Genomic DNA, 11,597 nt, shown 5'->3' with positions numbered 1-11,597 from the left:
CGTTGCACGGCAATCCTAAAAATAGTTTTCGTAATCGTTACTATTTGTACAATAATATTTGTTGTTGATACCAGTTTAATAACGAAACACATTAGTAGTATATGTATTGAGACTAAAGAAAATGTAAAGTTGAGTTTCGTAAAAGCTATGAATCAATAGTCTTATAATGCAACGATAAGTTATTGATATTAATTCAAAACTAAAATAGTCAAAAACAGAGTGATAGAAAATATTAGTATTGAAGATAAATAACGGTCAAATGTATATCACAATTACAATCAAGAAAAATATTAGTATCGAAAACGTTAGTATTGAACGAAATTGCAATACAACACTCGGTGTCCATATCTCAGTTCAATTCATTGTGCGGTTGTTGATGCATAATTAGAAACGGAAAATATACTAAATTATATACCTATTACAAAAATATATACATCAATATAATTATTAAAAATATCAAATATCTTATTATACAGTTAAATTTAAAGTTCAAGAAGGCTATAAAGTTATTCAAGATCTATAAAATTGTACACGATTGATGGGCTAAGGATGAATTAGCGTATACAATAAAACCATCAAATATAACAATCGAAATGATCATATTAATTAGCGTAACTGTAATGAAGTTGCTATCTTTTCTATTCCTCTTTATACCACTTTAATCAACACAAGCTTGTAGCAAAATTTGATTTTGACTTTTAAAAGTCAAAACCACCTCTTGATCTGTATATTTGTAACTAACTTAGCCTTCAAACCACATGTCAAAACTACTTTCCAACCCATTTCAAACCCATAGACTTCTTCCTATCATTCATTATGAACTAAAATATAAACCAATATGCTTAGAGACAATCAAATAAGTAATCTGATACATTCTACATACCTCCTAATATCCCATCATCCAGAATGACCCACTTGCTCAACTCCAAAATACTTTTAACTCATGACTACAATATCCAATTATTTGATAGAATCATCTAATATATCCAAAACAAAGACATTACAGGTGAAGAGCTTCCATATAACATGCAATCCGCATCCAAAACCTCAATCTGAGACCAAACACTTTGACCATAACTTAAGTATACAGTTGGCTATCGCATTTCAAAGTGAAGGTATAACTAAATGGATAAAAAAGTAGAATCGATTATTACGAAATAATTCCACAGAAGTTTCGTTGTATTTTGACAGTATAGAAGAAAAATAAAATGAATTGTTCCTTTGACATCCAAGACACCGTGAAAAGTGTTAACATCATAAATGAAGACGATAATATTGGTTTTCACAACGGATCTTTGCTTTTCAGGTTACCTTCACTACAGAATTCAATCACGAAGTTCCGAATATCATAGTGCTCTTTCATCATTTTAGTTAGAACAGAACCCAACAATTTTCTTTTAACAACATTAATCAACTCAAAACTACTCACTAATACTTGAAAAGTGCGTATGTAGATGTGAATGCAATATTTGATGATATAAAGATGATAAAATAATTTGGACATATTTGACCCTCTTTGGCCCATTTACCTATTGACACCATGAGTGACACACAATTAGAACCTTTACATATGTGGACTAACTGCCCCAACAATGCAGTATTTAAAGATCTTCATCAGCCGCTACAAGACTGTTCACTACACCATACCTCTGCAGTTACGGCATATGATGAAATAGCATAAAAAGTGACACACGTCCCACAATAATTAATCGAACCTGAAAAAAAGTCGTATAAAATCTACGTAAGAGATGGATAAAGAACCTACAAATATTAAGTGAGACAACAAATTACCATCCTATTAGTATAGACAACAAACTTGAACTAACCTAGCCCATCAATATTGATATAGTTATATTTAATTTCTGCCAAGTGGTAATTATTCGACTATCAGTCTCAACTTATCTTATGAATACTTCTTTATAATAATATAGAGATGCGTTTTGACCAGCTACACTCAAACCTTCATACCAAGACGAATTCAATACTTGTAACAATATCCAACCATGATATGAGTAATAAAGAATTAAAACTAATCGACTAAAGGATCATTTGAAAAAAAAAAAAGCCTACAACTTGAATCACTAACGTCCTAAGAGTACTATACATGATCTGGTAATTCAGTGAATAAGAACTAATTATAAAATAGGGGAAAATTGCATACTTCTGTTGGTACTAAAACAATGCGTGAAGTAGTTTCTACACATAAATCAAGAAACGTAAGTCAGTTCAAAATCAACGAAACCTAATTTTATTTTTCCATATCTTTCTATTCGTGTTTCTAAATTGATCAACTTTATTTTTATTTCTCCATTTAAACCTGTGCAATATATTAGTGCAACATGCATTGTCAAACTCATCATCAGCACCAAGTCACATATTCAATTGGTGATCGGAGGATTACGATTTCTTAATTTTTTTATTCTAAACTTTGTTTCTAAACCTAGCTGCTGATACCATGTTAAACACTAAAACCACACGAGTTATTTTACTGCTATGATATTTATAGAGTACATAGGTAACCCTAAACTCTAACAAACCCTAATGGACCAAGCCCACAATTAGACTTGGGTCTGTCTATCTATCCAATCCGTCTAACACTCTTACACTTACAAAAATCTAAACAGATATAATGATAACAAAAAGCATGAAAATTGATATATGTAAAAAATAATTCTAAAATTTTTTAAACAGATATAATAATCAACACCCAGCCAATTTAACAAAACAATACAATAATCAGACTATCTAATATCTAGTTCCTACAACAACAACAACAACAAAACTCAATCCTACAAAAGTGGGCTATTATATAGTGTATATATATATATAATAGCTAAATATATCCAAACCTTCATCAAATTAAATAAATTCAAACATAAAAAAAGCAATCAGTTTGGGTTAAGTAGTAACCTGGAATATTGAAGCGTTAATTGCAGAATGTTGTTTACGAAAGTCATCAAAAATCCCATCAGCACATGCATATAATATCCGACAACGATGAACCCTATGATGGTTTCCAGTGGTTTCCAGCCGCCGTCATCTAGATGGCTCTGTTCCAGCTGCCATCTAGATGTTCAACGTTTCCAGCTTTGAACAACTCATACGGAAGTAGCAAACTTGAACACGATGACGGCCGCCAACCTTCTCCGTTCACACCATTCCACCGCCATAGAATTTTTTACTATAAATAGAGGTGCAAACCTCAGTTGTAAATTATCCTAAATCACTCAGAGAAGTGTAATCACAACCTTGAGAGTGTGTGTGAGTTTTGAGAGTTTTTTTTTTGTAAGAGTTTTGTAATACTCTGTAAATCTATTCTTGTGAGTAATAGAGTTGTTTTTCTCTCAAATTTGTATCTCCCAACGTCCAGGCGATCCTCTCTTCCTAACAAGTGGTATCAGAGCTTGGTTAGAGACGTTGGTTGAGTTTTTGGGTCTTCTGAAGTTTTCTCAAAATTCAATTTTGAGTGTACCATTGGATTTGTCTCGTCGAACCGAGTCCAACGCAAAAAACGGCGACTTAAACGGAGTTATAACGAGCCCAGAGAACGCGGTCAAAGTTTGGTCAACTCGCCGGAATCTCGCCGGAGAAGACGACCGGTGCCGGAATTTTCGCCGGAGAAGACGATCACTGTAGCAATTCACTGTAGCACCTGGCGGTACTGTAGCGGTACTGTAGCAATTCTGAAATTTTACAATTTGGTCTCTGAAATTTTCAGAATTTCATTCTTAGTCCCTGAAGTTTATAAAAATTATAATTTTGCCCCGTAAGTGGAATTTAAGCCGCGAAGTGTCTATTCCACCATTTTCAACCGTTCCGGACGTAACGGTGATCTCTGTTTTCTACAATTCAACCCCGTTTGTGTTGAAAAATTATTTGTAAGATGATAATGTCCACAGAAGAGTCAACATCATCTTTCGGAGCTATGATTATGCTCACAACCACAAACTACACGCTGTGGAAACCTCGAATGGAAGATCTCCTCAGCTGTAAGGATTTGTTCGATCCTATTGAATTGAAGGGTATAAACCCTGATTCTGCCAAAGAGAAAGAGTGGAAGAAATCAAACCGAAAAACTATTGGTCAGATCCGTCAATGGATTGATCATAGTGTCTTCCACCATGTTGCACAAGAGACAGACGCATATGTCCTCTGGAAAAAGTTGGAGGACATGTACCAGGCCAAAACTGCTCGGAATAAAGCCCTGCTGATGAGGCGTTTAGTCAACATGAAGCTCAAAAGTGGAACTTCAGTTGCCGAGCATACCAGTGAGTTCCAGAGCTTGGTCAATCAGTTATCGTCTGTAGAGATGCCGCTTGGCGATGAAGTTCAGGCGCTACTGCTACTTAGTTCCCTTCCCGATAGTTGGGAAACGCTGGTAGTAACACTCAGCAACTCAGCCCCGAATGGCAAACTTACCATGTCAATGGTCAAGGATGCCCTATTCAGTGAAGAGGCAAGGAGAAAAGACATGGGCACAGATCAGACCCATGCCTTTGTCACAGAGAATCGGGGGAGACAGCGAATGAGTAGCAAAAATAAATGTAGAGGCAGAAGTAAGAGCAGGGGCAGGTCAGCTGATGGTGGAAAACCAACATATAAATGTCATCATTGTGGATTAGAGAGACATATGAAGAAGAACGGCTATAGATTAAAAGAGGAACAAGGTCAAAGCAGTTCACAGCCGAAGAATAAGGGTGGAGAAACATTAGTTGCTATCACAGGTGATGTAGCTTATTGTTCAACCCATGATGAGACATGCCTTCACGTCTCACGAGAAGACACGGAATGGGTGGTAGATACTGCAGCTTCCTACCACGTGACTCCATACAAGGAATACTTCACAACATACAAAGCTGGAGACTTTGGAGCTGTGAAGATGGGAAATTCCAGTTCCGCTGAGATTGTCGGAATTGGTGATGTCAAGATAAACACAAGTTCCGGGAGCACAATCACTTTGAAGGATGTCCGCCATGTGCCAGATCTTCGGCTGAATTTACTTTCCGGAGTAGCTCTCGATAAACAGGGCTATGATAGTCATTTCAGTAGAGGCACATGGAAATTGTCAAGAGGCGCTATGATATTCGCTTGGGGACACATTTGTGGCACACTTTACAAGACTCATGTGAAGATCTGCACAGACAGTATTAATGTTGCAGAAAAGGAGGCTTCACAAAATTTATGGCACCAGAGACTCGGTCACATGAGTGAGAAAGGGTTGTCTACCCTAATAAAGAAGGAGCTTATCAATGTAGACAAGGACGCTGCACTAGATCCTTGCAATCATTGTCTGTTTGGTAAGCAGCATAGAGTCTCATTTAATTCCTCTTCAACGAGAAAATCAGAGTTACTCAGTCTGGTACACTCTGATGTTTGCGGTCCCTTGGAGGTTGAATCAATTGGCGGCAACCGATACTTTCTGACATTTATCGATGATGCTTCTCGAAAGGTGTGGGTATATTTCTTGCGGACGAAGGACCAGGTGTTCGATTACTTCAAACAGTTCCATGTCATGGTAGAACGTGAGACAGGAAAGAAGTTAAAGTGTCTTCGATCCGACAACGGCGGTGAATACTCTTCCAGGCAGTTCGATGCCTATTGCAGATCATATGGCATTCGACATGAGAAGACGGTCCCACGTACCCCTCAACATAATGGTATAGCAGAAAGAATGAACCGAACAATCATGGAACGTGTTCGGAGCATGCTCAGTATGGCTAACCTGCCAAAGCCATTCTGGGGAGAAGCAGTCAGAGCCGCTTGTTATTTGATCAACCGATCTCCATCAGTACCACTGAATTTTGAAGTTCCGGAGAAACTTTGGTCTGGAAAGGATCCATCATACTCTCACTTAAGAGTATTTGGATGTTTGGCGTACGCACATGTATCCAAGGAGCTCAGGCAGAAGCTGGATGCAATGACCACTCCATGCATATTCATAGGCTATGGAGATGAAGAATTTGGATACAGATTATGGGATCCAAAGGAGAAAAAGGTGATCAGAAGTAGGGACGTGGTGTTCCATGAAAGCCAGACAATAGAAGATATTGAAAAGCCCACAATATCTCAGAAGTCAAATGTTGCTGCTCAGGTGCCAGAGGCAACAACGGAATCATTCATGAGAAATGAATTTTCAGTGCAAGAAGAAATGCCAGAAGTAGAAGATAATGAGGAAAATGACGGTGCTGATCAGGGGGAGCCACAACCCCATCTGCCAGACGTTCCAGCACCATCACAAGGTCAAGATGATGGTGGATCTCCTCAGAATGTTCCAGAAGTTCGTAGATCTGAACGAGGTCGGATTCCATCGAGTAGATATCCAGAATCCGAGTACCTTCTACTTACTGAAGATGGAGAACCGGAGAGTTTTCATGAAGCAGTAACTCATAAGGATAAAGAAAAATGGTTGCTCGCAATGCAGGATGAGATGGATTCTCTGCAGAAAAATCAAACTTATGAGATTGTAGAACTTCCACGCGGGAAGAAGGCACTGAAAAATAAATGGGTGTTCAAGCTGAAAAAGGATGGTAGTGGAAAAGTGGTGAAATACAAAGCACGACTTGTAGTCAAAGGATTCCAACAGAAGAAAGGGATTGATTTTGACGAGATATTTTCACCAGTAGTCAAGATGACTTCAATTAGAGTCATACTTGGATTGGTCGCAAGTATGAACTTGGAGCTTGAACAGATGGATGTAAAGACAGCTTTTCTTCATGGAGATTTACATGAAGAAATTTACATGGAGCAGCCAGAAGGTTTTGAGGTTTCAGGAGATAATCTCGTAAGCAAGCTGAAGAAAAGTTTGTACGGTTTAAAGCAGGCACCTAGGCAGTGGTACAAGAAGTTTGACTCATGCATGGTGAGTCACGGGTACAAGAAAACTGCAGCAGATGAGTGTGTCTACATTCAGAAGTTTTCTGAAGGAGATTTCATTGCTCTTCTACTTTATGTAGACGATATTTTGATCGTAGGAAAAGACGTAACGAAGATCAACCAGCTGAAGAAGGAACTCTCTAAGTCTTTTGACATGAAAGACTTAGGACAGGCTCAACAGATTTTGGGAATGCAGATAACCCGAGATAGGAAGAATAAAAGGTTATGGCTATCTCAGGAGAAGTATATTGAACGAGTGCTTTCACGTTTCAATATGAACAATGCCAAACCTGTTAGCATTCCATTAGCTAACCATTTCAAGTTAAGCAAGAGTTCTTGTCCCTCATCCAAGGAAGAGATCGGGGAGATGTCGTCAGTACCATATTCCTCAGCAGTTGGAAGTTTGATGCATGCGATGGTGTGTACAAGGCCCGATATTGCTCATGCAGTGGGAACGGTGAGTCGTTTTCTCTCGAACCCCGGGAAAGAGCATTGGAATGCGGTAAAATGGATTCTCAGATATCTTAAGGGTACAACGAATCTATGTCTTTGTTACGGGGGAGCTGATCCAATCTTGGAAGGCTATACAGATGCGGATATGGCCGGAGATCCTGATAGTAGGAAATCTACTTCAGGATTCATTTACACTTTTGCAGGGGGAGCTGTTTCATGGCAGTTAAGACTACAGAGGTGTGTTGCATTATCCACAACTGAAGCAGAGTATATTGCTGCCGCAGAAGCTGGAAAAGAAATGTTGTGGTTAAAGCGTTATCTTCAAGAATTTGGAATCAAGCAAAAGGAGTACAAGGTATATTGTGACAGTCAAAGTGCTATAGATTTGAGCAAGAACTCCATGTACCATTCTCGTACAAAACATATTGATATTCGCTATCATTGGATACGCGAGGTAATTGATCGACAACTGTTGAGACTAGTGAAGATCCATACAAAGGAAAATCCTGCGGATATGTTAACAAAGGTGGTGACTCGAGAAAAGTTGAAGTTATGCAGAGACATAACTGGAATGTTCGTGGATTCGGCTGGAGGGGGAGAATTGATGGTTTCCAGTGGTTTCCAGCCGCCGTCATCTAGATGGCTCTGTTCCAGCTGCCATCTAGATGTTCAACGTTTCCAGCTTTGAACAACTCATACGGAAGTAGCAAACTTGAACACGATGACGGCCGCCAACCTTCTCCGTTCACACCATTCAACCGCCATAGAATTTTTTACTATAAATAGAGGTGCAAACCTCAGTTGTAAATTATCCTAAATCACTCAGAGAAGTGTAATCACAACCTTGAGAATGTGTGAGTTTTGAGAGTTTTTTTTTTGTAAGAGTTTTGTAATACTCTGTAAATCTATTCTTGTGAGTAATAGAGTTGTTTTTCTCTCAAATTTGTATCTCCCAACGTCCAGGCGATCCTCTCTTCCTAACACCCTAATATATAATTTGAAAATCAATAATAAAGAATTAAAACCATAATTTTATATGTATAAAAGTGAATAAAGATACAGGAAATACGATGAAACCTCTTTACGAATTGAAAATTCGTATATGTTGATAATAAATAATAGGCCAAAGTATTTATAGTGCTTTTAAGTATTATGAAATTGGGTCAATCCTTATTTCAAATCTTGTGCACCTCACTGACATTCACTTAGTGAGGCTTAGAATTGGTAAGGATCAACATTAATGGAGTTTGTAGTTGCAACTGAATGTGTTTTAAAGTAGGGACCAGGTTACAAACTGAAATACACATACGAAATCGAACTGTGAATAATGTTTAGAGCTGTTTTATTTTCGAATTGAAATAAACTCAACACAACAGTAACTTATAAAAGTTTACTTACAGCATATTCAACTAACAAAAGTTTCCTTTCTTTAGCCTTAAATATAGTATTTGTGAATAATATGATCAGGATGCGTATTCATAAAGGTATTTCATGAACCTGCCAAATCAATAACATTCAAGAAGAGTGGGAATTGATAAGTGTCTAAATAAGAAGTGTATGAGAAAATGAAGTTGTTTATATACAACGCATACAATGGGAGGGGTAAAGGATCAAAATGGGCAAATTTAAGCTTGTTCAGATCAGGTACGTTGGGTTCAGAAGAGAATGATACAATTTACACTATCACACTGTAAAGATTAGGGCTACATCGTAAAGGAAGAGAGTGACAAGTTAACTGAAGCACGAAGCATCAAACCATTGTCCAAGTGTTCATAATAAGATAATTGTCAGGGTTACCACCACCTGGGGTGACCAAGAAAGATGGATATGAGATATATAGTATTAGTCTTTTTTAAAATCCATATGATATGTTTATAACGTGCAGTACTCTACAAATTAATAAAGTTGTCAAATGTAATACATTTGAGATAAAAGTGTTCCAAATCTACTCTTCAAAAGTAAATAAAAAAATACTTTAGCACGTGGTAAATATAAAAGTTGGGTCAAACCCATCAGACAATGGTAAGTAGTTGAACCTTAGCCTTTTATAGATATATGATGTGAATCGCCACTTTAAATCGTTCATTACAACGGTGAACATGTACATACCAAGGCTTCTTGTCATTATTTTGAAGAAAAATATTCTGAAATCGAATGTTGAGGAAATTCCTTGACGATACCCCTGTTGACTTTAATTGACCACTCCACCTGCCAATAATCAGAAAACATAGTAAAATTTAAAAACGTGCGGAATATAATCATGCGTATTTGCCTTAATTGTAGCAGCCTTCAAAACGATCCAATCCATATCTTTGTTTAAAAAAGTAACCCGATTATTGGTATCCACATGATCACATGATCGTTCCTAATTACCGATGATTTTTAAACTAGGGCAAATTGCCCAAAAAAGTAATATTAATGCCACTTTTTCCCAATAAAGGGTATATCCGTTTTTTTTCCCCATAAAGGAGTATGATTTCAATTTAGTGCGTAAAAGGGTGTCTGATTGAAAAATATTGTCAATTGGGGTAATATCTGACACGTGTCATTGTATTATATTATTTTATGCTTACATGAATATTCCATGTCAATATTTAAAAACGTATTTTTATTTTTATTGCTTATGTGTATATTCCATGTCAACTAAATCATCATTAATATTCCAAGCGTGATACTTTCATTGCCACATCATTAATATTATTTTATTCAATTTTAACTTATTACAAAAAAAGAAAGGAAAAAAAATTAAAGTGGTCAAACAAGGATCCAATAACTAGATCTGTAACTTCACCAAAATTCAACCATCATCTTGATCATCCTTCTTCCCCAAATTAAAAAAATAAAATTCATAAATATAAATTCAAATCACACAAATTAAACCATCACTGGCCATTAGATAATGTTTAGTTTAGCTGTGACGACTTTCACGTGTCAAACTCACTAACTCAACTTTCAACTTAGCTATTACGGAGTACGATTTAACTTGTAAACACCAATTCAATTCAGATAATAAATAAATACTGTAAAGTCTAATATACAAAATATGCATCAAATATTAAATTATTAAAATTAAATTTAAATCAAGTATTAAAAAAGTAACTTACGTAGATATCACCTCCCACAGGTGCTTTATGCCAAATATCCTCCGGCAGCGGCGACCAGTTATCCGACCAATCATTCAAAACGTCGTCGTAATCCAATTTCAATAATAATTGCTTTTCACTTTCAATTCCTTTACTCAAATTATCAATCCCCCAGGAATTGAAATCTCTGATCGTTGGTGGATATCGGAAGTTATACGCCATCACTGGCCATCGTCTAATTGTGTTTCTCCCATATCTATTTTTTTTTTTTAAGTTTGTGTTTATGTGATTTTAATGTGCTGTTTGTTTGTGTTTGTATATTATTGATTTGTAAAGAAATCGATGGCAGCTACAAGCGGTGGTGGAGAAGAGGGAGATGGAGTGTTGAAGATGGAGATCAAATGAAAGGAATCCTAGTCACTAAATAGTAAAAATTAAAAAAATAATAATAAAATACTAGTCATTAAATGAAATATGAAATGTAAATACACATTATCAATAAAAATTATAAAAAAAATTCACGGTGTCACATGTTACCTCAATTGACACTATTTTTCAATCAAACACTCTTTTACGTACTAAATTGTAATCAGACTCCTTTGTGGGCAGGAAAAAAACGGATATATCCTTTATCGGGAAAAAGTGACTTTCATGTTACCTTTTTGAGCAATTCGCCCTTTAAACTACGCAACTGACCTTTACAGTTGAGAAAACAAATTAATATATAGCAATAAAATACCAAGCCTCAAGCATGTCCAACCGGCAAAAAAAATAGGCCAACCGTAAATCCCAAATCCCAAATCGGAAACATTATTGTTTAGACTCGATAATTTCCACCTTACAAACTCACAATCACATGATATGCAATCATATATAACAATATCTATAAAAGGTAATTCAAATTCATAATAACCTTTTAAACATTGGTGGAAAGCTGTGTGAAAAAATAATGAAATGTCATTAAAATCCCAATAACTATTTGTAAAATTCCTAATAACTCTTTAATCTATTCTATTTGTATACACATTGTTTGTACTATTTAATTATATTGAAACGTAATTATATTTCAAATGGATCAAGTTGTGTAAACAAATAATAAATTGATTGAAATACAAGAATCACGATGTAAGAATTTTGGATACCATCAGAATCTTCAGAAGATCGTCTTCATATATGGGTTAACCAACC

General features: G+C 36.3%; 1 long non-coding RNA gene across 4 annotated transcripts; it reads right to left on the bottom strand.

Moving 5' to 3' along the window:
- Positions 1 to 1,177: 1,177 nt before the first annotated feature.
- Positions 1,178 to 10,829, bottom strand: LOC139847917 (uncharacterized). Of its 4 annotated transcripts, none has more exons than XR_011759737.1 (5): positions 10,431 to 10,829; positions 8,919 to 9,534; positions 8,725 to 8,823; positions 2,911 to 3,004; positions 1,178 to 1,715 (listed from the first exon to the last, which is right to left on the bottom strand). It is a non-coding gene; the product is annotated as an uncharacterized lncRNA (long non-coding RNA). The 4 variants fall into 4 exon arrangements; XR_011759738.1 differs by having other exon boundaries at positions 9,363 to 9,534; XR_011759739.1 differs by having other exon boundaries at positions 9,436 to 9,534.
- Between the last annotated feature and the right edge of the window lie 768 nt (positions 10,830 to 11,597).

The sequence above is a fragment of the Rutidosis leptorrhynchoides genome, chromosome 5 (genome assembly GCF_046630445.1).
Source record: "Rutidosis leptorrhynchoides isolate AG116_Rl617_1_P2 chromosome 5, CSIRO_AGI_Rlap_v1, whole genome shotgun sequence".
Lineage (NCBI taxonomy): Eukaryota > Viridiplantae > Streptophyta > Magnoliopsida > Asterales > Asteraceae > Rutidosis > Rutidosis leptorrhynchoides.
Note: the sequence above shows the minus strand (reverse complement) of the source record. Positions and strands in the feature narration are given on the sequence as shown.